This window comes from Pipistrellus kuhlii, unplaced genomic scaffold, assembly GCF_014108245.1.
Source record: "Pipistrellus kuhlii isolate mPipKuh1 unplaced genomic scaffold, mPipKuh1.p scaffold_m20_p_7, whole genome shotgun sequence".
Lineage (NCBI taxonomy): Eukaryota > Metazoa > Chordata > Mammalia > Chiroptera > Vespertilionidae > Pipistrellus > Pipistrellus kuhlii.
The window spans coordinates 64,737,117-64,764,158 of NW_023425573.1; the positions used below are offsets into that span (position 1 = coordinate 64,737,117).

Genomic DNA, 27,042 nt, shown 5'->3' on the forward strand with positions numbered 1-27,042 from the left:
TAGGCAGAAATGCACCATTTGTCAGAAAGCCAATGGACTATACAGTGACAAAGCAACCAGAATTATCCAATGGTTTTTGTAAAAATAAACATGTCTCTATTACTTTCCCTTGGTGAGCACATGCGATGGGTAAGAGTGGAAAAAGGAATTATGTTTGTTTTTAAAAACTAGCCTATCCACAATGCAATACCCTTTACAGTTTACACTCACCAGAATAGCTAAATTAATGAGACAATATTAAGCAAATGTTGCAGAGTAGTTGGAACAAATAGAACTCTGATTCCCTACTAATGAGACTATATAAATTGGTACAACCACTTTGGAAAGTACTAGATAACATATACTAAATCAGGTTCACCTGATATTTAGTAGTTACATTTGAAAAGTAATGGCCTACCCTAACAGGGTAGTTATGAGGATTTTTTTTTTTAAAGTGTAGCCCAGTTGGTTAGAGCATCGTCCTTATATGCCAAGGCTGTGGATTCGAAATCTGTCAGGGCACATACAATAATCAATCAGTGAATACATAAATAAGTGGATCTCTCTCTCCCTCCCTCCCCATCTCTCTTTCTCTCTCTCCCCTCCTCCACTCCCTCTCTCTAAAATCAATCAAGAAAATTTTTTTTTAAAAAATATGTAAAGATTTTAACACTGAACATAAGCACTCAATGATCAGATGGATTAATAAATCCCAAATAGTAAGCCTTCCAATTCTATTTCTAATTCATCACTGTAGACACAAAACCTGGCATTTAATAGTTGGCTCAATAACTATTTGTGGAGTACGGTAAATGAATGACGTGAGCTCAAAACAGGAAGAAAACAAGGAAAAAGTGGGAATGAGGAAAAAAAGCATGTTCAAAAGGTCACAACCTATTTTTGTTATCAGGGTATATAACAAGATTTTTAAATCTCAACACAAAGCAATAAAATCATATACACATAAAACCATTAAAATAAACAAAAAAACGCCTCAGTATTACTTTTCTTCCATATACTTCACAATGGAAAATTGGGATGTTTTAACTAAAATTAAAACATGTTTCTTTAATATTGAAACTCTTTAAAATATTTATGAATGAATTCTTTATGAAGTTGAAGGAATCATATTAGTTATTTTTAAGACATTCACCACAGCACATCAATATTCTGACTAAATATGTCATAACAGATGCAAGAAAAGCAGATTTCAGCTGAATCTTCATAAGTATTTTTATGAAAATAGAAATGCAATTTAAATATCAAAATTGTCAAGACTGCAATCTTACATTAGTTTTCAAAGACAAATCAATGAAATACCTTAACATTCATTTTGTGCACAAAATATCAATGAATGACTTGATAAGGCCCTTTCCCCCTCCACTTTAAACACATCATTTGCTGATCTATCTTAGATCAGATACAGCATTACTATTTTTCATTAATCAACATTTTGACAAAGCTCTAAACTATGTGGAAAACACTACTCTAACTTGTAAATGTAACTCATTCAGTTCTTAAAACAGCTTGAGATAGACACTGTTGTCATTTCTATTTTACAAATGAGTACATTGATATAGAAATGCTAAGTAACTTGCCTAAAGTCACAAAACTAAAGCTTTAAATAGCAGATGGATACATACTCTTAGCCTCTATGTTAAGCTGTCTGGAGAGCTCTGCAATAAAACAGTACAAAATTTATTCTGACTTGATGTTGGGAGGTTAGCTATTTTGATGACCCTGGGTGATAACCATAAAACAATGCAGCACTAATGCCACATTTCTTTAATTCTAAGAAACCCATTTTATGTTCCATATTTCAACATTTCTGAAATCGATGGCATTTTACAATTGTAATTGATAGTGCCCTCTCCAATCTAAAATAATGGAGCATATGGTAATTAATGACAAGTGCCACTGAAAATTTATATCATCTACACCTCATGGGTTAGTAATAAGAAGTAAATGAAATAAAATAAAACTAAGATACTTGATACTGTCTGGTATAAGTGCCTTAAAAAGGGTAGTTCATCCCTTTAAGCCAAAATGACCTATGAGGAAATTCTATTAAAGCTATTTTACACAAGAGTAAGTTGTCACTCAGTTCCATGTTTAAATAATCCTGCTTACATTCCAATAGGAAAAATACTGGTTTCATTACACAATTTGATGAAAAAAAATTTTTTATAAAGGACTTGGGGTGGGGGTTGGGGCGAGGCAGATAAACAAAAGAAAATGGAAATAAAACACTTGAGGAAATAAAAGAATCGACAGCGAAGCATAAATCAAGATACCCCAAAATATCACTTGGCTCAAGCCAGTTCTCAAATGCCATTGATAAAATATTTACAAGAAAAAATGTTTCATGTTTTCAAAAATACACTTGGAATACCATCAAAAATGACCAAATCTGTTTAGTGAGTGCCTATATCCCACCTGAGCTTCTCTAACAAAACTAGACATAATTGAACTGCCATGTCGAATAACTGGTTAATAAAGGTTCAAACTGATCCAAAGAGTTGCCAACAACAACAACAAAAATAACTAAATAAAATCCAATTTAGCCCGGCCAGTGTTGCTCAGTGGTTGAGTATTGATCTATGAACCAGGAGGTCATAGTTCAATTGCCAGTCAGGGTACAATCTGGGTTATGGACTCGATCCCTTCAGCTGGTCAATGATTCTCTCTCATCATTGATATTTCTCTCTCTCTCCCTCCTTACTTCCTCTCTGAAATCAATAAAAATATATTTAAAAAAATAAAATTCAATTTATTTAAGTATTTGATAGCTTCTTGTATTGATGTTTGCCTTGATGATTTCAGGATGAAATTATATTAAATTTTGTGTCTGATTTTGTTTTTGTATGATAGGATGAAAACTATTTACTTTTAGGGGAGTTTCCCACTGCAAAAACACCAAAAATTGTATCCAAATCACAATGGAAAAAAAAATGCCTGAGACAACTGCACTCTTTACCTTAAAAATCAATTATTTGAGTGGCAGAGACAACACAGGGAAGGAAGAATACAAGTATATTTTACACAATAAAAAAACTTAAATTTGTCTCAGAAACCATATCCAGACCTAGCTGGTTTGGTTTAGCGATAGAGCATCAGCCTGGGGAATAAAGGGTCCCCCCAGATTCGATTCTGGTCAAGAGCACATGCCCAGGTTGCACACTGATCTCCAGTAGGGGGCGCACAGGATGCAGCCAATCAAGGATTCTCTCTCATCATTGATATTTTTCTCTCCCCTCTCTCTTCTCTGAAATCAATAAAAATGTGTGTGTTTTTTTTAAAAAGAAACCATACCCAAACAGAAAAGAATTTTTTCTTAGTTAAGAAATCTCAAATAATATTTTAAAAGTTTCATACTAGTTTTCAGTTTTACTACAATCTTTGAAATCTTGTATTACTAATACATGAGTGAAACCCTTCTTTTTTCATTTTGAATTGTTATTTCCAATTATTTTTACTCCTATATATAACAAAGGATGAAAGCAAATATGAAAACTCCAAAGAAATTTGTGCATGTCTGTGTGGGGTATCTTCTAAGCACATCATATTGCATAGATGAATTACAGTATTCCCTCCATACTTTTGCTTCAGGTATATAAACCACCTATCCCAACCAAAGTTTGATGGTAATTTAATTTCATATTTGTAGATAAAATTTTAAATCTATCTTTACATATGTAAAGTTCTGTTTCACAACACAATTCAGAACATAAAGCTGATAATTATTATAGAAAAGAAAGCCTGTTTTTAAAAACCATAATCCTATATAATAAAGGGCCTAATATGCAAATTACTCCCTCAACTGGGAGTTTGCTATGATGCGTGCTGACCACCAAGAGGTGGTGCAGAACATGGTAGGCGTCAGCGACACAGTGCTGGCATCCGGCGGCAATGGAGGCCCTGACAAGAGTAGGACCACAGTAGGATGGTAGAGCAGGTGAGCAGGCAGTGCCAGGCCAAGGCGGGTGCAAGTTGGGCCCAATCATCCTGCAGATGACAACCAACAGTGGCGGTGTGGGTGAAGGCTGCCGCCCAACTCCCAGACACTGAGGGAGCCAAGCGTGGCCCAATCGCCCTGCCTATCTCCCCGCAGCTGGTGACTAGCATCCATTACAGAGAAAGGGCAAATAGCAGAATTAAAATACTAGAGATCCAATGCATGAAAATTCGTGCAAGAGTAGGCCTGGCTGCCAGCACAGGCTTCCCTCCGGCACACAGGACGGGGCTGGCTTCCCTCCGGCCCAGGCTTAGTCAGGAAGGACGTCTGGAATGACTTCCGAAGACCTCCAGTCTAATTAGCATATTACCCTTTTATTATTATAGATTTCTTCTAATTATTTCCCTTTCAATGTGCACAAATCCATGCACTGGGCCACTAGTAATACATAAAAAGCATATACAGTTCTTACAGAAGAACTTAGTTATATTTAAAAAACTAAAAACCAGGGAGAAAGCAAGAGTAAAAAAAAATATTAAAGCCAGTAAGAATAAAAATAAATTTTCAAAGTTATAATTTTCTTAGTATAAAATTTAAGGGAGACTGCCTTAGTAGATGTTTCTACAATAACACAAGAAAGGTATATCCAAAGTTTTGATCTAACCTATCCCCTTTTATTTTAAAGCAGATGTCTCCTAGAACCTTTATTTACTGTGTTTTCAAAATCCATTTTATTACCATTTTCCCTTCTAACACACTATTTTTATGAAACTTTGATCTTGCCAATTAAGATTTTGCCAATTATAGTTTTCTTCAGAAAGTAATCCCTACAGATGAATTGTTTTCACTATGTTGGAAAAGATAATTCTAAGGATGTTGAGATGTTGCGACAACTAACTAAAATAGCATTTAAGGTATCAAAGGATTATTATACTACTGAGCCTCAAAGCGCCATCATGGACCATGTATCTGAAGTTTAGCAGTCCACTCTTTTTTTTTTTTTTTTTTTTTTAGCAGTCCACTCTTAACAAGGTACTCATTTAACTCTCTAAATTGGAGAAAAAATTATATGCATAAGATTTCTCCCATTTAAAAAAATATAACTGAAGCATAACTGAAATACTATTTAAGTAATACTATTGGTTACTCAATAATTTTATAAGCATAGGTGTAATATATAAAATATAAAGCTAACCAGCCAAAATAAAATACCACCTTAGACAACAAATGCCACAACAAAGGTAATATTTAATTTTTGAAGACATTCAAAAGATATCTCCATGTTGGGTGACTATGAATGTGATAATATTAATTGAAAGAGAAAAGAGGTACAAGTTCAAGAGAAAAACTTTTGAATGGCATGGCCAACCTCACTAATATACCATCCATATGCTATAGCCACAATTCCTTGCACTTGCATGCTTTCAAAATACCTAGAACATAATTTCTTTAAACTCTTCTACCACTGCACTGCTGTCTCCACCTCTCCACTAGTCCTTTGGAAACACTGTGGAAATGTCATTTTCTTTAAAAACCTTCCCTAATGCGGCAACCTGAGTAAACTGCTATGACAGCTTTGATCACACTATAATAACAATATTTAATTGTTCATTGCTCATAGTCTCCAAGCTCTAATGATATTCCAAAAGTCTAGTATTCAATGCCTGATAAATAGTACTTAAAATACATTTTCTGTTTGAATATGTCTTGAATGAGTTGAGATACATATAAGTATATCTAGATGTTGATAAATAAAAATGAATCTGAGCTCAAGAGGGTACAGATGATTCTATAGATTTCAGTTAGTTCTAAATTTAGGACTGTTGCTTTGGCAGATTAAAACAAAATTCAATCAAATACTTTATAGATGGACTACTAAGAAATACATAATTTTGTTCATGTTGCTAAATATAATGTGTACATTTTAGTTCCCAACTTAATTGATTTTTCAACTTCATTCAACATGGTTCATTAGCCACTCCCTCCTTTTTCAAACAGTCTACTGCCTTGGCCTTAGTGATGCCAAGGAAAATTTTCCCCAACTTCTGCTACACTTTCTCAGTCTCCTTTGCTCCATTTCTTTTTCCCCACGTTTAAATATTGAAGATTCATAGGGAACTATTTCCCTGTATCTTCTCTCTATATACTTTCCTCTTAGGCAATCTCACCCCCACCACCCACACTATAACATCAATTATAAGCTATACTGACTATTCCCACTGTATTATGATCAATACTCACCCCTTCCCAAAAACTAACAAACAAAAAAACTGGTATTTTCCCAATATTCCCAATGCTAGATACAAGAACCGCTTACCCAGAAACCAGCCTTCTCCTCTCCCTGGACCCCAAATCTAAAACATCATCAAATCCTATCAATATTACTTTGCAAATATTTGTCAAATCTAGCTACTTTATCTCTATCACTGCTATACTTGACCAAGATTCCATCATCTCTTGCCTAAACTGCTATAAAGCCAAACTCAATTCTACTCAAAGTGGTTTATGGACCAACACTGTTTCATGAACTATTATTACAAGGTAAAAACTAAAGGAGAGCATTTTGAAATTTTTAATAGTAATTTGACACTGCCACAACATTCATTTTATTGTTATTAAGGTATCAGTACGTATTAGAAACCAAAACAAAACAAAACAGGTCCTTAACCAGATAATTTTGAGTAGCACTGGCCCAACTGGTCTTGGTTTTTACAGTTGCCTCTCCAATCTGTCCTCTGCAGAGGAGCCAAGTGTTTTTAAAATGAAAATCTAAGTAACTTACTCAGCTGTTTAACATTCTCCAGTGCTTCCCATTTCTCTTAAGTACAAAATGCTTAACAATAACTGACCAGAGTGACCTGTTCCAGTCTCATTTCACATCACCCAGCCTCCCGTGCTAAGGTCCAGCCCCAACAGGACCCAGCCTCCCGTGCTAAGGTCCAGCCCCAACAGTTCTAGAGAGCTGAAATCACCAGCAATACTTGGGTAAGTCCAGTGGATATTTCAGGTTTCAGTCTAAAAGCCCTTTCTTCAGAGAAGCTTTCCTTAATACATTAGCAGGCTTTCACTGTTTACAATAATTTTTCCTTTGTAGCAGTTATCTTAACTGTAATTGTAATTTTTGTAATTATTTGTTTAGTTTCTTTATTCCCCAGCAGACTTTTGCCTCCATGAATATAGGTACACTCCATTTGCATGTGTCACCAGCGCCTAGCACAGTGTCTGGCACAAAATCAGTTGTTCAATAAAAGTGAATAAATCCAAGTCAGGAAACAAAACAGTGAGTAGGACCATCAAAGGTAAATGCTTTCAACATCTAGTCATATATAACACTTAGGATAAGTCTGTGTATAGGCGCTTTACAAACAAATCTTTTTTTTTTTTTTTTTTAGTTTCCTAAACAATCTAAAAATAGAGAAACCTATTTAAAAATATATATATAAGAAAGAAAAAAGAAAAAAGATTTTTCAGGAAGATGAACCCCGTCTAAAGTAACTAACATGGAACTGGAAGGTCTGAGAGGTGATAGGTTCTACAACCATGTTTCCTGGCTCTGCTGCTGACTTAGCTGTATGATTCTGTGGAAATTAAGTAATCTCTCTGTTTCTCAATTCCTCATGTGTAAGACAGAGATATAATAAAGCCTTCTTCAAAAGATTGTTATGATGTTTAAACAAGTTAATATATATAAATATTTGAAACAGGGCTTGGCATAGTGTTTTATCAATGTTACAGATTATCATTATCTTTAATATAACCGGTATTCCCTATATTATTATTCTCTGACAAAGCTTTTGTCAACCAAGGTTCTGTAAGAATGAAACCCTACAGAAACTGAACTAAGTAACTATTTCCTCAGTTCTTTCGCTCAAGTATGGTATATAGCTAGTACCATTTTAGGTGCACAGAAAAGGAGTTACTTCATTAGTAGTTTGGATGCCTTAAAGTAGGGGTGTCGAACTCAATCAGAGAAGGGGCCAAAATCTAAAATCCAGCCTAAATCGTGGGCCGAATGGTTTACTGAACAGTCATAAACTGTCATTGTGATGGAAACGCAGCGGAGTGCAGTGATGACAGCGAGGTGCGGGCCACATTGCCAGGCCTGGCGGGACAGATTTGGCCTGCGGGTCTTGTGTTTGACACATGTGCCTTAAAGCATTAGGGCTTGATATTCACTGAACCCTGGTTGGGAAGGGCTGCCCTTGTGTATCCCCAATGTCTAGCATGAAGAAGGTGCTCATTAAATATTTTTGGCAAGAATAAATATTTTCAAAACCAAAGAATAGTGCTTAGCACAGAGTAGATGCAAATGCCTTCAAAGTTCCCATAAACTTTAAATGTATGATTCCAGAGGAGTCATTTCTTCTTGAATGAGATCTGCTGTTATTATTCAAAGCCAAAATACAGAAAGTAGAAAAGCCAAGAAAAAACCCAATGTTGGGAGGAACCACGTGGAAATAGTAAGAGGTAAAAGGTGGGGAGAATTTGGATATGCAGGGAAAGGCAAAGGTTATTCTAGGCCAGGAAATAGCTTAAGCAAAGGCCGTGTCACCTAAAGTTTGGAGTACATTCCACCTGACACAAAAGTGATATTAAGCCACACGTGGGCAAACATTTTTTTGCTGGCAGTTGCATATGCACATAATTTTATGTGTAATTAGGACAATTTGAGATTTCAAAATTTTACTATTTATAACACTAACCAGAACATATTTGATATTTTTTAAGTGAGTTGTTTCAAAAAACGTATTAAGAAAATAATACACAGGAGGTCAGCAAATAGCACAAAAATTGTCAGGGTTTTAAAGAGTAAAATTTGGGAAACATCAAGGAATGGTCATGTGAATGAGCATACCATGTTTCGAGAGGAAAGCCACCAGTCTCCTGAATGAAGCCAAAGCTCTACCTTGAGTAGCAAGTCAACATAAAGGACAGATGAACGTGAAGAACCTCACCAATTTTGAGTATTTAATTTGTAGTACTAAAACTCATATCTATAAAATCCTCATTTTCCACTGCAATATTTCTGCTAAATAGTTCAACTTCATTTACTCTCAAAGGTAAAATTTTAAAATTTCTAAGCAGGTAACTGAAATTGGGGCTGACCTGCTTGGAGCCTGGTAACTTACTTGAAACCAGGGAGCTAAAACTCTATTATTTTTCACACCAGAAGGACTTATTTTATACAATTACAAAATATAAATCCTATCTATATCAAAAAGGGTATTAAATGAAAAAGAGCAAAAAGCCCAGCTTTGGATTCCTACCTTCCTCTCTCAAAGTTATCAATAGTAAAACCGAGAGACAATACTAAAGAACATTACTGGATGCCTACCATGCGCCAAGCTGCACTTTACCTGCCTTAAGTCATGCAATTACCACCACCTTCTTAGGAAGTGTATCCCCATCCCCCTTCTACAGCTGTAAGGACCCTGAGGCCCAGAGCGATTCAATGTCTGGTCCGAGGCCAGCGCTGGTAGGTGGCGAGGCAGAGGGTTAGGTTCTGGCAGTTTAGCTAGAGCCTGACCCGGGCACCATTTCTCTCAAGAAGAACAGGGTAACATTTGAAACATACTCCACCTTTCCCATTATGGCAGGAGAGATATAATTTTTTTCAAGACTTGAACCTTTCACTACTCAAGTTTCCCCTCTTAAGAAACAAACGGTGGACTCGGCTGTAAGTTAAAACGGGTAAGGTGGGTATTACAGTGGAGCAATCCAGGCCCGGGCTTACTCCGATGCAGACAAAGCATCCGAAGACCCCAAAGTGCGGCAGAATGACAGCATTCACAGAGAAAGGAGCCAAAAAAGAGTTGTGGTGAACAAAAACAAACAACAACAACAAAAACAAAAACGAATCTTATTTCTGCTTTGAGGGAGAAAAGCCTACCACCCCCTGCCCTCTGGGGGGAACCGGGAGAAAGGACGGCAGGAGGGAGTGGAATGAGGAAAAGTCAGGACCCGGCCCAGACCCTCAGTGAGCCTGGGCCCCGGTGAAGGGAGGAGAGGCGAGGGCAGGGCTGGGGGGGGGGGGGGTGTCAGGGGGCGGCGGGCCCGGCCGCTGGGGGTCAGGGGGCGGAGGGCAGGGCCGCTGGCGGGGAGGGGGGGGGGGGGCTGGCTGGGGCGGGGGCATTCACCCCAAGATGGGTAACCGGGGTGACAGTTCCGAGTGTCTGCAGTTGAGCTGGGGAGGCACAGATGCGGACGCTGGCGGGTGGGAGAGGCAGGTACAAACGGACGGAGGAGTGGGAGGAGGATGGGGACGGGGAGGAGGGGGGCCAGGCCGGCGGAGGGAAGTCTGGGGGCTCCCGGGAGGCGGGGCGGAGTGGGGGAGTCCCAGGGGAAGGGAGCCTCGCCCGGGGGAGGGTGGGGGGCGGAGGGTGGGGCCGAGGGGCGGGGGAGGGAGACCAGCCTGAGAAGGGGGGGGCCGGCCGCAGAAGCGGGGACCCCCACCAATGGGAAGGGGCGCGGTGGGGGGGGGAGAAGGAGGAAGAGGAGGAGGAGGCCGGCTCCAGAGCCGGGAGGACAAGGGCGAGCGGCCAGGGCCGCGGCGGGGGCCCCGGCGGGGAGGGACCTACCCGGGCGCGCGGGGCGGCGGCGGGCAGTTCTGGCGGCGGCTCCTCTCCGCTGCGGCTGCGGCGGCGGCTGCGGCCGCGGAGGCAAAGGTGATGGCGGCGAGTCCCTGTGGCGGCCGCCTCCGCCGAACCGCATCCCTCCTCCCGGCCCGCCCTCCTTCCCTATCTCCCGGTCCCAAACTTCTTCCCTGGGATAAACAAACCCGCCGCCAGGGGCGGCCGCCTGCGCCGCTCCCGCCCCCACCGCCCCCCCACCCCCCGCCCCGGCCCGGCCGGGCTCTGGCTTCCGAGTGGCGACTCCCGTCCCAGCCCAGCCCGCGAGGGCGCGTGCGCGCGGCGGCGGCGACGTTGTAGGGGCTCGCTAGGCGCTTCCTCCCTCCTCTCCGCGCCGGGACTTCCGGTCCAGCCCGGATCTACTGCCGGGTTTTGGGAGTAGCCGCGGCCGCGCCGGGCACTTCCGGTCCAGCCCGGATTCACCTCCGGGTTTTGGAGGTAGCCGCGGCCGCGGGCGGGCCCCGGGTTCCCAGCCGGCGGGCCGCCTGGGAGAGGAGGCGGAGGGACCTAGCCTTGGGGGACCCCGCTTGGGCCCAGCCTGGACCTTTCCTCCCCTAAAACCTCCTCACTATCTGGCTGAGCCACGTAGCGTACGAAAGGCCAAAGCAGTTTCTGCGCTCCATTTCCTTGGGGCTGCCCGGAGAGAAGGACCCAGGTGCGAGCTCAGCACTGTACAAACTGCACAAACAGAAACAGCGGCCTGCGGTCTCCAAGGAGAGCAGCCTGCGCCCTGCGGGATGAGTTTGGTTGGATGATGAGCTCCGATGGCAGGAGGGAGGGGTCCGCCCGCCGAGGGGTAACCAGGGGGCTGGCGGCCTCCCCAGATGGGACTTTGGCAAAGACAACTTCACCAACCTCATCTCTTGAGACGTTTGCTTCAAGTTTACGTTACCAACCTGGAGTTTAAGGAAACGGGTGGTAAAGAAAAACTTTATTCGGCAAATAATGGGCAAAAGATGATTGATCCAGTTGCCTAGAAGATCCTCATTAAAGAGGATTGAGGGACTTGCCAGAGCAGGCATGAGTATCATGTAAGGACCCCCGAGTCATGCCACCGCAACTGGGCATCACTCAACTGATTGCTTAGGTGGATTTTCCAAGAAGAGAATGGGGGAAAGAGAGGGGAGGGGAGAGAGTACGTATTATTTTACTACTGTAAGCGACTCGTATGATCTTTTTTAACCCCCTCAACTTTACAACTTCCTGATAGAAATCCTTCTCATCTCACAGTTCAAGCAACTGAAAAGCAGAAAGAATAACTCATCCAAAAGAAGTTAAGGAAATTCCAGGACAAATGGAATAGGGAAACTAGGACAGATAAGCAGCAGTTTGCAGCCACCTACTAAACCCTGTCTTCCCTAAACCAAGGACATTTAAGAGTAAATGGTCTGCATTTCTCCTCCCCAACCAAGGGTAAATAGCTTAAACGACCCCACTCAGGGTGACAGATAACTGAAGTCTAATTAGGTGCCATTTGCCAACCAAGGACAGACAAAGGAAGAGAATAAGTCTCATTTTGGTAAATCAGCATAAAGCTGATGAATGTCCTATTCTCTCCTAAAGCCCAGCCTTCAAAACTCCTGAAAATGAAGGTCCCAGCACATCTCAGCAGGCAAGTGCCATTCCCATCCTCCACTCCTTCCCCAAAGGGTCCCTTACCCCCTAACCTCTAAGCCTTAGAGTCTAAGGCACCCTATGAGACTTGCAACCCAGGGAGCTCAGAGGGTCAGTCTACTGCAGGGACAACTAGCAGTAGGCTAACCCTCTGAACCTGTCTCCAAGGCCCCCTTTTCTCCCACTTCCCAGAGAGCCAAAGCAGCTCAGCCTAAGCTCTCTTGTTGCTGCTTCTATGCCCTTGCTTGTTTCATGGTCCTAAGTATATTTTTGCTGTGGTCAATAAATTATTGCTTTCTTTTCTACACTTTGTCTTTTGATTGAAATATTTTCCTAAGAAGACAAGAACCGAGGTCTCCTCATTTCGTCAGTAACAATCCCAAGTTTACTGAAATTTGAAGATCTCCCTCGCTCAAATTAATACTACATTGGCAATCTTACATATTTAATATACAAAACGTGTGTTTAAAAATAGCAGTAAAATGCCCTGCCGGTGTTATTCAGTGGTTGAGGGTCCACCTATCTCTCCCTTTCTCTCTGAAATCAATGAAAATATATTTTAAAAAATAAATAAAAATAGCAGATAAAGATAAGATCAGCCGTAGAGGTCAAAGTTGTCTTAGGCCAAGAGTTTAAAAACAGAAGTGGTGCAGAGACAGGTTTGGCTCAATGGATAGAGTGTTGGCTTGGGAACTGAGGGGTCCCGGGTTCGATTCTGGTCAAGGTCATGTACCTTGGTTGCGGGCATATCCCCAGTGGGGGGTGTGCAAGACTCTCTCATCGATGTTTCTAACTCCCTATTTCTCTCCCTCTCAGTACAAAATCAATAAAATATATTAAAAAGAAAGAAAGAAAGAAAACAGAAGTGGAAGTGAGCACTGGCATGCTGGTGACTTGATGGGGAGAGAAAAATATTAGTGTAAAAATTCATATTCTCCAAACATGAAAAAAGAATAATTAAAGTTATTTGCTATACTCATGTGGGCCTTTGTTTACGTCATGATATGTGACAGAAACAGCGAAAATTAATACATGTAATTTTTGCCTAGGCCTTTTAATTATTTCAATCCCTTAACATTACACCCTGCCCTCTCTCCCACTGGCCAACCATTAGGCACTAGTAAATGTAAAACACTCAAGGAATCAAACTATCATAAACCTTTAAGTAGATTTCCAATTGGGAGTTAAGGAATGAGTGGTACTGATGACCCTTGACACTTGTCTGAGTTCTAGTCAGGGAGTGGTTCAGTAAACTAGACTATTATAATAGGCTTTAGTTTATTGCTACTATAAAAACAAGAGTTTTATCACGGGTGTACAGCATAGTGTACTTCCACTTGTCCTGTATCAGGCTTAAATCACTTAAGGCATTAGCATTATAATCACCCAACTAACTCCTTAGACATCAAGAAACTATGATACTCATTTTGCTGCTCCTTTGTCAATTTTCTATAGGAAACCATTCAGACTCCTCAATGTATGTGGCTGATTTGGGAGCTTTACTTTATTATAATTAATAGGTTGGCAGTTAGGAAAGATCAGAAAAGCCATTCTCTGAGCTTAATGAGCTCCGATGAGGACCACACTTTGGATCTTCTTGGCTCAACCCTATGAGCCAACAGACCTTCCCACTGAATCCATGCACTGGTGGAGGGCATGGCCTGCGGGGATGGTCTGCTGTAGGAGTGCTGCTCATTCTGGTCAGCTGAGCAGCACTCCCACTGTGGGAATTCATTGACCACCAAGGGGCAGCGCCTGCATTGAGCATCTGCCTCCAGGTGGTCAGTGTGTGTAATAGCAGCTGGTTGACTGGTTGTTCTGGTTGTTCTGCTGTTCAGTTACTGGGCTTTTATATATATATATATATACATACACACACACACACACACACACACACACACACACATATATATATATATATATATATATATATATATATATATATATAATAATAAGAGAAAACCACAAAAATGATCTCTTCTATAAGACTATCCAAAGTCCTGCATCTCTCCAGTCATGCCCTGAGAACTCTCATTCAAGGTCACTTACAGTTGCTGGAAATCTTTTACTGTGCCAGGATCCGCCATTGTTGCCATGATCTAGTAGTCTCTGATGACCTCTACTTTAAGTTGGCCAGCTAGCTCTCTCTGCTGGTGCCCTGGACCTGCCCCTTTGGTGTTCTCAAGTAACCCGAGCCATTTCTGCTGATTCTGGACCCTGGAAAGAGTCCCAGGGCAAGTCTAGAGCTCTCCACTGTGTTCCGCAGCCAGAGGTCACCAGCCTCTGCAGCAGCCCCACAGGGCTCTGAGGTGCAGCTGCCCAGCCTCCTCCTCTTTTATCTCTGCTCAGTCATCACAATGTCTCTGGGTCAGGGGCTTTGGTCACACCCTCTGCCTAGCAGGGCAATTTCTGGCCAGAGGATTTAATTCAAAGATCTGACCTTGCAAGCCCACAGGGTGGTTACCTGTCTCTTTATTCTTCTTCTCCCTAAAAATTGGTGTCACTCCATTCCACTCCCCTCTGACCCTGACTCAAGAAATGGCAATTCCACCCTGGCTGGTTTGGCTCAGTGGTTCAGAGCGTTGGCCCTCAGACCTAAGGATCTCGGGTTCAATTCCCGGTCAAGGGCATGTGTTGCAGGTTCCATCCCTGGCCCCAGTCCAGGTACATGTGGGAGGCAACCAGTTAATGTGGCTCTCTCACATCAATGTGTGTATGTGTGTGTGTGTGTGTGTGTGTGTGTGTGTGTGTGTTTTCTCTATCCTTGGATGAGGACTAAAATAAAATAAAATGAGTTCATATTAAAAAAAAAAAAAGAATTAAAAAAAGAAAAGAAATGGCAACTCTGTGGCTGTTTTCTCTGGTCACATAAAGGGGCCCTGCCTGCAGCATAACAGATGACCTTCTGTTTCACTCAGACTAAGACACCCCTCCTCCCCAAGGGGAGGCATATAGACTGGGCCCCTTGCTCTCAGACCAGCATTCTGGGTAAACTCCTATGGTGTTCCTGGGATGGCCCTGCAGCCAATCAGATACTAAGTGAACCCGCGATTCTTGGAACCTCTGTGCCTTAGGGGACCTTATCTCCCTGACTTCCCACTCTGCTGCCTCAGAAAACCTGAATTCTCCGGCTCAGCCCTCCCTCCTTTTCTTCCACTTGCTAGCTTTGGAAACTAAGCCCTGCTGTCTAGCTGGTGCCAGTCCTGCACTCATACCCCAACACAAGGCTGAGGGGCCACCTGTCTCCACATGGTTCTCTCTGCTATTCAGAGCCCTTTGCTGCCAGCGCGCCTGCTGGATTGGGCACCCTGGTATGGCCATTTCCAAAATTAGAAATGGGACTGTGCCATCTCTGGGGACACTGCCTCTGCACCTCCCAGCACCTGGTAAAGTCCAACCTCTGGCACCCATCCCCCAAGTCTCCTCCTCCCTCCCTCTCTTTGCTGTCCTTGGTGGTTTGGGTTTTGGCTTCCCCTCCTGACCCGCCCATCCTTGACAAAAATTTAGCACACTCTTGACCTTCTCTGTCTGAACTATGCCAGGCTGGAGAAGGGCCAGCTCAAGGCCATATAAACCCCGGATATGAGGCCTCCTCTCACATACTAACAAACATTGGAAAACAACGTAACCATATTTCACAAGAAAAATACAATGCTTTGTTATGTAAAATGAAAGGTTTATATAATGTTTTTCTTGAAATATTTATTAGTTTCATTTTACAGTTTTCTTTGTACTTGAGAGCCAAGATGTTTTCTTTTTAAGCAATTTGATAAAACCTGGAAAAGCTTACGGGCCTCTGGCGCTGTGCCTATAGTGAAAACCTGTGCCTTATAAAAATTAAAGGGTTATTGCCTTCAAGCCTCTTATCGCCAGGAGACTACAGCTTCGGACTAAGGTATTTGTTTGCTTGACCCTGTGGATATCATGATGTGCTCCACACTCTGGGCTCTGGTAAGTCTGCAGCTGCAGCAAGCTCTCTGCCCATCCCCCACCCCACCTCCAGTTCAGGTCCAATCCTGTATTTTGGATGCTTCCTTCTTACCTTATCTGCTGGGACTAACCCACAAAGCTCACTTGTGTCCGAAGCAAGACAGCTGCCAGAAGTCACACTTTACATTTTCCTACTTAAGTGCCTGCTCACATTTCTCTGTGCTCTGGGTGTCTCCTTCTGTAAAGGAGGCCCTTTAAGCCTAGTTACACATAGCATCGCTGATACACTTCTCTGGATGTTCTCCTGATCACTCATTATGCAAATTGGATATACACAAGAAAACAAAGATGTCCCAGAAATTACCCCAGATTACTTCTCTTTAAATAGTAACCGTTACTTAGTTGAAAGAACCATTGGAAGTTTGGCTTTTACTTTCCAGGATTTCCAGTTTTTACACTAGTGGTTCTACAATTTCAAAATACTTTTTAAGAAATGAATTATGCATATTCAGAGCACAAGAGTGAGCCAGTTAAGAGGGAATCTATTGTCTCTTTGTCTCCCTTTTCATTTTTTTCCTCCCAGAAAGAAAATTAGGCAAGCTTTTACAAATTGTGTTCTGCTACAGTCTACAGTTTTTTTTACCTCCTGGTCCATGACCTCCTGAACTTCGCCAGCCAGGTTATAGTCTACAGTTTTGAGAGAAAGGATAATGAATGTTTGTGGGGTTTTTTTAATTATTTTTTAAATTATTTTTATGTTGTCAAGAGCTCAGCAAGAATTTGCTTCTATTTTGAATGTGGAGCCTATCGTGTGCAAAGCATGTCACAAACTTTCAAACTTCCTTTCTGAATATCTATTAAGAGCTGTTTTCTCTCTTTTCTTATTTCTCTCAGTTGTAATCACTTAATCATAAAAGGTCTGGATATTTTTTTAAAATATATTTTTATTGATTTCAGAGAGGAAGGGAGAGGGAGAGAGGGTGAGCAACATCAATAAGGAGAGAGAATCATTGATGGACTGCCTCCTGCATACCCTACAACCCAGGCATGTGCCCTGACCAGGTTGAGCTGTGACCTCCTGGTTCTTAGGTAGACTCTCAACCACTGAGCCATGCTGGCCAGGCAAAAGTCTGGATATTTACACAACATATCATTATGCTTCATTTGTCAAGTTTCTTCTGTCTTCTGAGTTTTATTTTTATTTAATGAATTTATTTATTTATTTATTTAGTATTGAGTTTAGAGAGAGGTATGGAGGGAGAAAGAGAAACACTGATTTGTTGTTCCACTTATTTATGCATTCATTGGTTGATTCTTGTATACGTCCTGCTGGCATCAAACCCACAATCTTGGGGTATAAGGACAATGCTCTAACCAACTGAGCTACTGAATCAAGGCTATTTTACTTATTTGTTTGGTCCAGGATAGACTTAAGACATGTTTTCTTTGATTTAAGTCCTGGAATAGTCACTTGATGCTTTGAGCTAATTCACAATGTCCTTCCATTAGCATAATGTCCCAGCAATCTGTGCCTCACGAGCCACACGCTGCTCTTTGGCCCCCTGAGTGTGGCTCTTCCACAAAATACCATGGCCTGGGCGGGTCTATTTTGAAGAAGTGGTATTAGAAGAAGTTTAAGTTTAAAAATTTTGGCTCTCAAGAGAAATTCCAATCGTTGTACTGTTGATATTTGGCTCTGTTTACTAATGAGTTTGCTGACCACTGTCCCAGGGCATGTGATGGTTCTGAGCCTGTTTGCCTTCAGATCCATCCCTGCCTTCTCCTCTGATTCACATCTCAGCCAGCTCCAGCTGGGCCAGGAATCGAACCTGGGACCTTTCAGTCCGCAGGCCAACGGCTCTATCCACTGAGCCAAACCGGTTTCGGCAACCTCTTACGTTCTTACTGTTTTATCATTTACAAAATTCTGGGCTCCAGCTGGGCCAGGCTAGTAGAAAGCACTGTCTGGAACCTGTAAGGTGAAGGGAGGGAAAAGCCAGTGTGTTTATTTCTTCTGCTTTCTTTCTGCTTTAGGCACCATCTCCAGTAGCAGCTGTGTCTGCTCTCAGGCTCCATCTCCTACAGGGAATCAGCCCTGAATCCTAGCAGTATCACCTCCTCCCTTCAGCCTCCTTAAAAGTGTAATGGCTTCCTGTCGTTGCTAAAACCTAATTCTTCTCAGTGTTCCCATCCCCTGTGCAATAGATTCCTTCTCTCAAATTCTCAGTCGCAAGTAATGCATGTGGTTTCTGTTTTTCTGCTTGGACTCAGCACATTTTATATTTTCATAGGGTCTTTTCCTGTTTAAAGGGGAAGAAATTATTTTTCACAGGGAAGTAGTCACTTTAAACTTAGGGATCTATGTTTCTCCATATGACTTGACTGTCATTGTTCTTTCTGCTCCTTACCTCCCATACTTGCTTCTTCCTCCCATAATACCCAACCCATGCCCTGCCCTCTCCCACTCGTCATACTTAGAGCAAATGGCATCTGTCTTCTCTAGTCATATATCCCACAGATGCAAAATAATTTACTTAAAAAAATTCAAAACCATTTTTATATAATGTTCTAACAAGAATATCACAACTGTGGGATAGCAACAAAGTCACTAGATTTTCCATCCAGAATTTGAGCCTGTGTGACCTTGCTTGAATCACCGAGCCTCTTCCTGCACACCAGTGCCTTTGAGAGTAAACCAAGAAAAAAATGAGCAACAAATGAGAATAGAGCACATGAAAGAATTTTGTAAATGATAAAACAGTAAGAACGTAAGAGGTTGCCGAAACCGGTTTGGCTCAGTGGATAGAGCCGTTGGCCTGCGGACTGAAAGGTCCCAGGTTCGATTCCGGTCAAGGGCGTGTACCTTGGTTGCGGGCACATCCCCAATGAGGTGTGTGCAAGAGGCAGCTGATCTATAATTCTCTCTCATCGATGTTTCTATCAATAACTCTCTATCCCTCTCTCTTTCTCTCTGTAAAAAATAAATAAAATATATTTTTTTAATAAAGGTCTACTACTATATTAAAATTAAAAAAGAATGTAAAAGGTTATTACTTAAAAATAGTAACTAAGACTAGTTACTTTTTTTTGAAACATGTAATTTTAAAATTTAACAACAAAGGTATTTCCCATTTGGAATTTAGATAGAATAAGAAGGAATCTTCGAGGGGTACCCCTACAATGAGGGATAGTGGTATTATGGTGAGAGATATGAGATTCAAAGCTGAACTTTTGTGTAAAAAAGGCAAAATAAAAAAAGATCTAGAAGCCATAAAGAACAGTCAGGAAGACACTTAGGTTCCCACCAAGCCCAGTGTTATGAGACACCCGAGAGAAGAAATTCACTCTACTTGTGAGGACTACAGGGGAAGCTGCTTTCCAGGGAAGAGATAGGGGCATGTGGAAATGCATGGACTAAGTTTTAGGATGTCACAATGACTAGTGACTTGAAAGCTATAGAGAATTAGTGTCGAGGTAAGAGGGATGCGATAAAAGTCCCAAAAGGGAGGGACAAATGGAAATAGAATACACACGGGGAAGCTAAAGGTGGAAGGCACTTTGAGAGAAGAGGCTGAGGGGTCTCTTAGGTGCCTAGAGAAAGCAGCATTGATTGTAAGTAGTTTATATTGAGGTGCTGGGGAAACTAGTGAAGGAAGAGGAAAATGATCTATGGAAAAGGAATCAACCAAGAGTGGGTAACTGGAGCAAAACCTTGTGGGAATAAAAAATGGAGAAACCTAAGAAAAGAACAAAACACATTCTTCACAATCTCAAGGGTGAAAGAGCTAAGGTAGATACACAACATCTGAGAGTTATTGATGGAGGACTGCGTATCTGAAGGATATGGGCAAGGTACTGATGGGATGTAGAATAAAGGTTTATCTGTAGAACATATATGATAAACAGAATTGCAGGGTCTGAGGACAAAGTATATTTGTAATTTCAATAGGCCTCTTCAAATTGTCCATCACAAATTTACATTTATACTAAAAATGTGTGTTTACTTCTTCATACCCTCCTGAAGTCTGTTTTAATTAACTCTAATCTTCTAGTTAAACAAGCATTTCAGTGTAATTTTAATTTATCTTAATAAGGAGTAAAGTTGACAATCTTAACATATGCATAGAAGCCTTTTTTATTTTTTGAAAACTGCACTTCTTACAGGTTATCAGTCTTTTTCTAATTGAGCTGTAAAAAAAGCAACCCTTTACTGGGTGTAAATGTTTTTCCAGTTCATTGTATATCTTTGGAATTCCTTTATGGATTTCCGTCTATTTCTCTCTAACTCCACTGCTGGACCAAGGCTCCATCAGCTCCCACCAAACCTACCAAATCTCTGCTTTCCTTCCTGTCTCTTGGATACCATTCTTTCTCTACAAGACATAGTGGCCTTGATAAAATATGAATCACATCATACTACAACCCTATTAAAAATGCCCCAAGGGCTACTCTCAGAACATTTAAATCTAAACTTCATATCCTGCATACTTCTTCGAACTAATCTTCTATTGTTCTGTCTAGAGAATAATCTTCTTTCAGACCCTTGAACAAGCTGAACTTGGTTGTGTCTATGGCTTTTGTGTTTCGTGATTAACATTCCTTCTGACTGGAACGTCCTTCCCCATATGTCACAGGATTTATTTCTCCCTCAGTTGGCCATCAGCATGCATGTCACACCAAGAGAGAGGCCACCCCTTCCCTTCAGGGTCAAAATGGTACACACACACCTCTACCCATACCCCCAATTTCCATTTCTCCTCTGACTCTTTGTGTTATCTTCATTTTAGTACTTAGCATAATACCTAGAATATAAGAAATTCTTAATATTTTACACAAAGTATGCTTCAGAATAAAAGGATGTTGTCCTACATTCAGATTCTTATAATTATTTCATATTTAAGGGAGTTTTTGAAATTATTTTATTTTAAACAAGTATTGTTTGGAGAACACAAACTGAAATAGCCAAAATCAATGCTAGTTTTAAATGCTTTTATAGGTCATTGGAACAGTTTTAAAGGAAAAAGGGAAGGGGAGGGAGAAAGCACAATAATGTAAATAGTTTAGTTTATGGGCTTGTATGCATATTCTATACTTGCTATATATTCTGTACATGTTGCCCAGAAATATTCTTACCTGTAAGTATAAAATTTAAAAACTATTGTTTATAAAAAAATAAAAATAATTTCTTAATTATTAATTTCTATCAATCATATAGAATTTATATTTATTTGTTTTAAAATATCATAACCACAGCCCTGACCGGTTTGGCTCAGTGGATAGAGTGTCAGCCTGTGGACTGAAGGGACCCAGGTTGGATTCCAGTCAAGGGCATGTACCTTGGTTACAGGAACATTCACAGTTGGAGGGTGCAAGAGGCTTCTTATCGATATTTCTCTCTCATCAATGTTTTTAACTCTCCATCCCTCTCCCGTTTTCTGGAAAAAAAAATCAATAAAATATATTTAAAAATATCAATTTTTGGATAGTATTTATGGATTTATTTATTAAGCATTTTTATTGATTTTAAAGAGGAAGTGAAAGGGAAAGATAGAAACATCAATGATGAGTGAATCATTGATTGGCTGCCTCCTGTACAACCCCCACCAGGGATTGAGCACACAACCCAGGCATGTGTCCTGACCAGGAATTGAACTGTGACCTCCTGGTTCATAGGTTGATGCTCAATCACTGAGCCAACCTGGCCAGGCTGAATCTTATTTTTTAAATGTTTGCATTTTTACAAAAAATATTAAAACCAAAGATTTTATTCTAAAACAAAAAAGAAATACACATGGTCACATGCACAGGGAGCTGGTGGTGTTAATTTACCAGATAGAGGCCTTTTCTACACTGTTCATGCAAATAATCACATCTCCAGTTTTACAAATAATGTTGAACCCATAATATAAAAACATATTCTTTAATTAATTTAATGTTTTATAACAAGATGCAGTTTTATAATAGTAAACTGTATTTTTCATATTCCCATTTTCCACTGGATATGAAGATTTCTCAAAAGCTAGTTGGAGATGGCCATCCAACCTTCTTGAGGGTATTTGTGAACATATCCCTTCCGTCATCTTGGTGCATTTGTGTGGTTATATGGAAAACCAGGGTTTTGACTGAGCTCTGCTTAATGAAGAGTGATGGCATTATCTGCAGCAAGGGTAACTAACAATAGTGTAAAGCCCATCATCCCTATTTGGATGTGTTGAATCCTAGCTTTCCCATATCTTTCATTATCCACCCCTTTTAGACCCATTCAACAAGGGACACATGGTCCACAGCAAATTTTTCCCATATCGCACCAGCGTGTGCTACCACATCTTTCTGTATACTGTTTCATTTTTCTATTTCTTTGTTTACAATTCTTGATTCTAGAATTTTCACTCAGATTAGGATAGATTCACTATGACACAAAGGAATTCTATAATTATATGCATTGGTATGAGAATCTAATAATTACCAAGAATGCTTCTTAACATTATTTACTGTTTTCTTAAAAGAAAAAGATGTGTTTTATTGCCACAATATTCTATGAAACCATTGTTTGTTTTAAATATGAAGCTATTATTGTGAAGATACTCTTTAATCATCGTCATCTAGCTTGCAAATATCACAGAACTGAATTACTAAATTAACGTCCATGACCTAGTTTATAATAATATGGCTTAAATCAGCCACTGTTCCAAAAGAGAAACAGCATGGTATGGTGCTGGATCAAGGCTCTCCGTGAGAAGCAGTTGTCCTGAACCTCATGCCCTTTGAATATCAGTGAGACCTCAGCATAACATTGAACTTCACTCCATAAAATTAAGACAAGAACATCACTACATTTTATTGGTTAGAACACAGAAGATAGGGCAAGATGATATCTTCAGGTTCCTTCTTTTTTTAAAAGTATATTTTTATTGATTTGAGAGAGAGAGAGAGAGAGAGAGAGAGAGAGAGAGAGAGAGAGAGAGAGAGAAACATCAATGATGAGAGAAAATCATTGAGAATGTGCCCTGACTGGGAATGGAACCATGATGTCCAACCACTGAGCCAGGCTGGCCAGGCTTCAGGTCCCTTCTAACACTAAAATCATTGGCTGATTTAGAATCAGGGTCACTCATATTAAGAATTGAAAGTTGTAGAAATGACTTGTCTTTTTTGGGTAGAGACCTATTTGTCCTGAAATAATATGTCTATTTATCTGAAACTGCTAGCTAGATTTAAAAACAAAACAAAACAAAACAAAAACCTATCCTTCTAAAAAGAAATTTAAAAAAAAAGTATCAAAGCCACCAAAAGATCTTTTTACTTCCATTGTTAAATACCATGACTCCAGAAAATAGAAAGAAAGAAGAAAGGAAGGAATGAAGGAAGAAAAGAAGGAAGGAAGGAAAGGAAAGGAAAGAAGAGCCAAGGAGTTAATGTTTTGTGAGTTAAGACAGCTCTTTAAAGGCACGACACCGTATCTTTTCCTTACAAATGTAACAGAAGGATGGCCAAGGATTTACTCCAAGTTTTCCAAATCCAGGTTGCTGCACTGTTGACTAAAAGGAAAGCAGTAGGCCTGGATTGCAGAAAAAAGTCTTCTCTTCTGAAAAAAAGTACTAGTAGAAGGACAGCACACTTAGATTTGGAAAAGTACTGATTGATAGAACACCCTCCCACTAACATTCAGATCAATTGGGATGGAACGGGGGGAAAACACACAAAACCTTCAGCCAGTTCATTAAAAACATTTCTGTTTGAAATCTCTTTGATTTGTGGTTTTTCTTGATGACTTCTCCAGACATCTGCTTTTATTCTCCTACAAGTTATTTCAAAGGATAATGAAAGGTGGGTAGAAAAGATTTTTCATGCTCTGTGAGGAAAAGAAAGTATACATTATTTTTGTCCTTGCTTTGATCATTCTTTCCATGACTCTCCAGTCAGCTTCATAAACTATTACTGAGATCAAAACATAATTCCTGTTACCGCTCTGAACAAGTATCTGCCCGAATACAGTGCAGACGTTTCTTTCATTGGCCAGCTCAGGAGCACAGTTTTTAGAAATATATAGCATAGAACTCCTATAACCCTGTTCATTAAAAACGGTTTTATCACTGACAAGGGTTCCTTGGATTCTCAGCATATAGAACAGCTTTGAAATAAGACTCAAGTGTCATTTCTTTTCATTAGCTACAGAGGTGTACCTGTTGTCCCTAATGATCTCATTTTCCCTATTTTTGTTGTTCTCAGTTTCTCCCAACTGGAGACAATACCAGACCCAGCTGACCGCAATTAATCTAGCAGAGCCTGGTCAGGTCAGGAGATCAGAGCAGTTTTGTTCACACCACATATCAATAGAGCCTAGAACTATTCTTCCTGCTTTGTAATTGGCATGAATGTGGAAAACTCTTGGATTGGAGCATAAGAACATTTTGTGCAGGTTTCCCCCCCCTTCTCATTACCCACTGTATTAATACAATCATGAATTTACTCTGCTTTCTTTGTTGGACTTGATATTCTCTCTGGGCTGGAGCTCACTTGGCTGACTCCAACTCCCAATTTGACTAGCCCAAGTCTCTTTTCTGTAGACCCTGGCTCCTGGCAAGGGGTTTGCTGTGAGGGAGTGATAATCAACATCAGATATGGTTTCCGGTTGTTGTTCTCCGCCTGACTGATGGGGACCCTCAGTTACTCAACCTTGAGGCCGCCATGTCCTTTGGCTTTTGGGTGTTTGACTTTCTGGCTACTCCCCCAGAAGCTAGCTGCTCGAGACTGGTTGATTTCCTCATGCCCTGCTCTTCACACTATCAGTTTCTCATCATTTCTTGGTTATACGTGTTGCTAAGGTACCAGGAAGTCTCATGTTTTAGTCTACCCAGTTTATGATACTATGACATTTTTTCTAACATGCACATATGAATGCATGTGCTCCATTATCTTAAGATACACTCACTAAAGATGAAGGCACTGTATCTCCAACTTTCCCTGTCCTCAGATTCTCATGCGGAAGAAGGTAGTCTTGAAGCTACTTGAAAACCCTTGAAGTGACTTCTCAATCCACTCTAGAGAACCATAGTTACTATTTATAACCAGTCCAGCCACTTCAGGATCTTTGATATGCATGAATGACACTTCCTGTATCTACCCGAGGCTGATAGAAATCACTTCTCAGAATTCCATTTCATGATGATTTCTGGACCCCCCCAGAACTTCACAAGGCATTCCTTCTCCTAAAAACCCAATTAGTTCCTAAAGTTGGTTTATATTTAGTCTTTGACTCAGTTAAGCAAAACCCATGATGCTGATATCTAAATAATATGATTTGATTTTTAGGTTCTGACAGCTGAGAGATATCAAAGTTGTTCCTCTAGAATTGGAGTGTTATTTCCCACATCAGAACTTTAGTGCTGCTGAGTTTCTTCCCATCTTCTAAAAGCATTCTTCTATCAACACGAGTTGGCCTCCTAGAAATCATTTCTGGCATCTGGCCCAGATCATTTCTTCAACCTTAGTCAGAAATAAATCTTCATTTTCTCTAATATACCAAATCATAGCAAAGAATTCATTGCTCAGAATTTTTATTTTAAGTATGTCCTTTGTAATGGAGATTAGATTCTTTTTCCAAACACAGAATATAAAGTTGATGATAATCTCAGGAAAAAGGTATAATTATGGCACATCTAGGGCACTGGAAAGTGTTCTTGGTGTCCCTACTTCCTGTGCTCACAGTGAACTGTTACAAACTTAAGTGTTTGTGCAAATGAATGGTTAGGCAACTTGTATGTTTTTGTCTTGGTCACTAAGAACTCCAATTGATAACACTGTTTTGAAATCTGTCTGGCTTTTATCTTTTTTTCAAGCTTCCAAGCTGATACATATGAGTAATTTTTACCTTCTGGATGTTTCTGTTTCCCTTACGGATGTTAGGCTACCTATCCAACATGGCCCACAGCTGCTATGCAGTTTGCTTGATCCTATCTTCCTCTTTTTTTGTTTTTGCTGAAGCATATTTTCTGGTAGTTGCTTGAGAAAGGTTTTATGAGAGTATGTCAGGGTTGAACCAGACAAAACAGGACCCATGGGAGATAGACACTAAGGGATTTTTGCAAGGAAAGGGTTTATGTGATGTGGGAGCTGAATAGGCAAGTCTGAAATCCATAGGGTAGGCTGTCAGGACAGGCAGGTTGGCAGTCTCAGATACAGGCTGATGCTGCAATCCACAGGTGGAATGCTTTACTTCCTCCAGAAACCTCAGTTCTGCTCTTAAAGCTTTTCCACTGACTGGATCAAGCCTACCCAGCATATCTAAAATAATCTATGTTTCTTAAATCTAACTGATTATAAATGTCTACTTTCCCTATTCTTTCTTGAGATTCTAAAAGTTGTCTAAAGGCTACAAGAAAAACTTGATTAGCCATCCTTATTCAATGAGTGTACACCCCAGGTGACTTAAATACACTATCCCTTTTTTGTTGAATAACTTGCTATGAAACTTTACTTTTGGTTCCTTTTTTTTTTCTAGTCTCAGTTTGAATCACTGCTTCCATGAACACATCCCAGCCTTTCTACAGATAATAAATGGATATAATTAACTTACCGCTTTTTAGAAAATCTACTTTTGGTTTCTTGCCTGGATTTTTTTTATCTCCTCAGGAAAAAGAAAAGATCTCATGAATGTGGAACTTCTACAGCTGGCTACTTTCATCTACTGTAGTCTCCTCTTATCCATGGGGCTTATGTTCCAAGACCCCCAGAGGATGCCTGAAACCAAGGATAGTAACAAACCTTATACATACTATTTTTTTCTTATGTGTCCATACTCATGATAAAGTTTAATTTACAAATTAGGCACAATAAGAAAACCCTGGCTGGGTAGCTCAGTTGGTTAGAGCATCACCCCGATGTGCCAAGGTTTGGGTTCAATCCCCAGTCAGGACAAGTAAAACAACAAATTGA

At 40.5% G+C, this 27,042-nt stretch overlaps 1 protein-coding gene, 1 long non-coding RNA gene and 1 pseudogene across 4 annotated transcripts in view; 1 reads left to right on the forward strand and 2 right to left on the reverse strand.

The window, feature by feature from the left end:
- SPOPL (speckle type BTB/POZ protein like) overlaps positions 1–10,647 on the reverse strand; it is a 48,472-nt gene extending 37,825 nt beyond the window's left edge. For all 3 annotated transcript variants that reach the window (XR_006740549.1, XM_045575696.1, XM_036420675.2), the window contains exon 1: positions 10,513–10,647. The gene's annotated coding sequence lies outside the window, so the exon portion shown is untranslated. The remainder of the gene's footprint in view (positions 1–10,512) is intronic.
- On the forward strand, positions 10,603–12,694 carry LOC123651672 (annotated as a pseudogene).
- Positions 12,695–23,592: 10,898 nt separating this feature from the next.
- Positions 23,593–26,034, reverse strand: LOC118709002. Its single transcript, XR_004984797.1, has 2 exons — positions 25,979–26,034; positions 23,593–23,959 (listed from the first exon to the last, which is right to left on the reverse strand). It is a non-coding gene; the product is annotated as an uncharacterized LOC118709002 (long non-coding RNA).
- Between the last annotated feature and the right edge of the window lie 1,008 nt (positions 26,035–27,042).